Source organism: Dromiciops gliroides, chromosome 1 (assembly GCF_019393635.1).
Source record: "Dromiciops gliroides isolate mDroGli1 chromosome 1, mDroGli1.pri, whole genome shotgun sequence".
NCBI classification, from domain to species: Eukaryota; Metazoa; Chordata; class Mammalia; order Microbiotheria; family Microbiotheriidae; genus Dromiciops; species Dromiciops gliroides.
In genome coordinates this window covers 128,150,577-128,154,754 of record NC_057861.1, presented here as the reverse complement: position 1 = coordinate 128,154,754, position 4,178 = coordinate 128,150,577, and the positions used below count along the sequence as shown (strand labels likewise).

At 37.5% G+C, this 4,178-nt stretch overlaps 1 pseudogene; it reads left to right on the top strand.

Moving 5' to 3' along the window:
* Positions 1-2,182: 2,182 nt before the first annotated feature.
* LOC122746460 lies at positions 2,183-2,881 on the top strand (annotated as a pseudogene).
* The last annotated feature ends 1,297 nt before the right edge of the window (positions 2,882-4,178 follow it).

Below are 4,178 nucleotides of genomic sequence, written 5' to 3'. Positions count from 1 at the left end.
TTTTCTTTCTTTAAAACCCCAAATAGTAGCAACAGACTGGGGCAGAGTTGTAGTGGAAAGGGAAAAGGATTTTTAATAAAGAGACATAAGGTTTAATCCCACCTCTGAAACTTACTAAAGTCTCAACTATGGGCAAGCCATTCAACCATTCTGAGTCTCAGTTTCTCTTCTGCAAAATTAGAATGATACCTGTACTGCCAATTTTAGAGGGTATTGTAACACTGTATACAAAATAAATATTCACTTGATGCATTAGACACTGTCAATTTGGGGATTCTAGCATTTCCTTAAAGTGCTAGGTCTTTTCAAAAGAATATCCCAAAAATCTTAGTGCAGTTCTTAACTATTTAATCTATTAAAGCTTAAAACTGCACTAACATTTCTGGGCCATCCTGAATAAAGCATTAAAGTTTGTAGAGTGATTTGCCAATGTTATTTCATTTGAGTTTCATGGCAAGATAATGTGGGTTCCTGGAAGGGAATTGGCTTTGTAGTCAGAGGACCTGAATCCAAGTCTTTTTTCTGGTGCTTAATACCCATATGACCTGATGTGAGGGGGGAGTACCTCCTTTGGCTCCATTTTTTCTCATCTGAAAATCAGGAAGTAGGACTAAAGAGATTATCTCTATGAGCTCTAGTATAAATCTATGATCCTATGAGCCTTTTGATTTAAGGATTACAGACATTTTTATCCCCATTTTATTTTACAGATGAAGAAAATGAGGACCCTGGTGATTAGGTGACTCCATTATGATTAAATGCTAGCTATTATAAAATGGTAGTATTTGAACACAGGTCTTCCTTACTTCATCATCTGCTATATTATTACTTTACTACAGTGAACAGGGTTTGTCTGGACAATTATCTAATGATTTTGGGTTGTACTTTCCAGAACTGCCAACCAACATAGATATTATCTAAGTAAGATCCAATTTTGTTAACACTTAAGCATTTTAATTTTTATAAAAATACATCTTCTTCTAATATATATATATATATATATATATATATATATATATATATATATATATATATACAACACTGCTGGCTAATAAAGTCCTTTTTGAACTGAATCTGAATTACTTTTCATTTTTTTAAGAAAAATACTTTTAATGTATTTGACTTTATCTATTTTCTTCTTACAATATCCCAAGGAACTAATAAAATTATGTATATTATTTAGGATCCCTCCCCCCTATTTTGGATTACAATGCCAAAGGCCATGATTGATTTAATGCAAATTTATGACTTCAAGGGCTCCCAGGTAAAGGGAGATGAGCCTGTCCTCTCATCTCAGTTTCCCATTTGTGCCTTTTTTTACTTAATCTTATGCCCATTGACTGAATGGGTGGTGGGGGGGGGGATTGTGTGCCACGGTGCAATGTCTCTGATGTGACTCATTAGTCTACTGAGAACGTATATAGCACTGGAGCAAAACCAGGTTGATAATTTTAAAGCTAATGAGTCACTGATTAGCATCCGCCTAGATGCAGTTAGCAAGATATGTGTCCTTACAATGATTTATGTTGATTAACATAATACCAGATTCCTTCTTATTTTTTGAGGATAGCCTTTTCAGCCAACTCTGGAAAGTAATTCTTCTGGTAGAGTTTATGGGCATAAGACCCTAACATAATTTATAAAAAAAATGACAAAGTTCTTTTCTGTTAAAATGGCATATGCTTAAGCAGAGGGAACAATAATCTACAGCAACAGTGAAGATATTTACAAAGTGCAAGAAGTCAGAATATAGCATATCTATAAAAACTAGAGGCCCCAGGTGAGCAATGGAAAGAACAGTGGTTCAGGAGAAAAGACGTTGGAGTTCTAGTCCTGATTAGGTCTTGGTTTCCATATCTGTAAAAACAGGGGACTGGACTAGAAGGCCTGTCAAGGTCCCTTCCAGATAAATAAACATCTAGACAATTCTAAAACCACTTTACTGAATAAGCCAGATTGTCTCTGAGCAACTGGCTAGGTAGTAGAGATGTGCTATCATTGATACAGTGAACTCTGAGTTGAGGAAACTCCATCAAGGTAGGTTGGCATCTTCTCTTCAACTTTCATAACTCTAGACAACTTTCTTAAGAGAGATTTTTCCCCAGAGTTGCTTGAAACACCAAGTGGAGGTAGGCAGCACTTCGACCCAGAGAAGGTTATTTGACTATGAAGGCCTGACACCATGTCATTCGACAGGCTCTATGGAGAAGAGACGAAAGTATATGTTGGCAACGTGGGAACTGGAGAATTAGAAAGAGCCTTTATTTATTATGGTCCCTTATGAACTGTATGGATTGACAGAAATCCTCCAGGATTTGCTTTTGTGGAATGCAAAGATCCAAGAGATGCAAAAGATGCAGTTCGAGGACTAGATGGAAAGGTGATTTCTGGCTCTAGGGTAAGAGGCTAATTGTCAACAGGAATGCCTCAAAGATCTAGATATGACAGACCACCTGAATGGCAACCATTTGATCCTAATGATAGATGTTATGAATGTGGGGAGAAAGGTCAGTATGCTTATGGTTGTCATCACTACAGCCAAAGAAGGAGAAGCAGATCATGGTTTCTATCTCACTCAAGGTCCAGAGGAAGGAGATAGTCTAGTGCACAGAGCAGGAGCTGTGGTAGGAGGTTAAAATCTGCATCTCCTTGAAGGTCAAGATCTTCATCTCTTTGTAGGTCTAGGTTGCCTTCAATCCAATGTTGAACTGGTTCTTTAAAAAGATAAAGGTATTTCCAAACATCCTGCTTAAGATCCAGATCCAGATCTCTTTCAAGACCAAGAAGCATCCCATGAAAATCCAGATTGCCATCTCCAAAGAGAAGCCGCTCACCTTCTGGAAGTCCTCCTTGGAATGGGATTTCTGAAAGAATGAACTGAAATGTAAAATAATAATGTTTTAGGAAGAAAGATATTTTGTTTACAGTATTATATGGGATTTTGTGATGTCTTTTCAATCTAAGCATAACCTAGAAGACTATTTGAACCATCCAATAATAAGAATGGATCTGCATATTTTAAGAGCTCTATAAATTTACTTTCATAGAGTAATGTAATTTTTTGTTGTTGTTTTTGTTGTATGTATTAACATCTTATGATCTTGAAAATGAAATTTTTATCGGCACATTTAAACATAGAAATGTGTTTCTAACTAGAAAAGGAAGAGAGAGAGAGAGAAAGAGAGAGAGAGAGAGAGAGAGAGAGAGAGAGAGAGAGAGAGAGAGAGAGAGAGAGAGATTTTTTCCATATAACCAGGGCTAGAACTCTTATTTCCTTTGTCTCTGATCATTGATTTTTCCCCTTTTCCCCTGGGATCTCTAGTTTTAAGGAATGTGCTACAGTGTGACTTTTTGTATTTAGTAAATACCATTTTTTTGTTGCTAACTGCTTTCCCCTGTGTTTATTAATGTGCCAATTCTCTTAAGGTTAAGATTGTGAGAGAATAATGAGATTTTGGGACTCTCAGAGACCCCCCCACACACACACACTTGAGGGCCTAACTGCCTGACCCTTTAAGCATATTTTTAAGACTGGCCCAGAATCAGCCAAGTGGGACCTGGGACTGTGAATGGGGTTTAAACTCTGAGGATCTGTTCTCTAGGCTCTGAAATCAGCTAGCTCAGTGTGGAGCCACTCTCAAATCCATCAAACCAATAGATTTGAATGAAGCTAGCCAATTAGCTTTGAGCAATGTAAAAGGGTGGGCTCTCCTCCCGCCCACAGCAAGCTTACACAGGGACTCTAGCTCTTGGCCCTAGGACACATAAGGAGGTAAGATGTGTCCATTTTCCTCTTTCTTCTCTTTCCTAGCTAGGCTTTATTATCTTTCAGAGCCATGTGTGCTCACTTTACTTATATTTAATATGCTTTAATAAATGCTTAATGCCCAAAACTGATGCAGTAGCCTCTAATTTATAAGTAACAAAGATATTAGAACCCCAGCTAATTTTCCCTAAACTTGGGACAGTAATAGGGCAACCACACATAATTTTATTCATGACAAGGTTAAGTGACTTATACAGAGCTACCCATCCAGTATGTGTCAGAAGTAGGACCTGGACCCATGTTTTCCTCCTTCTTAGGGCACTATACTTCACTGTCTCTTTTTCTGGGTATAAACTCAGAACAAAACTATTGTGTAATGGGAAATGGTGAGGTATTGGAACCAGTGGATGTT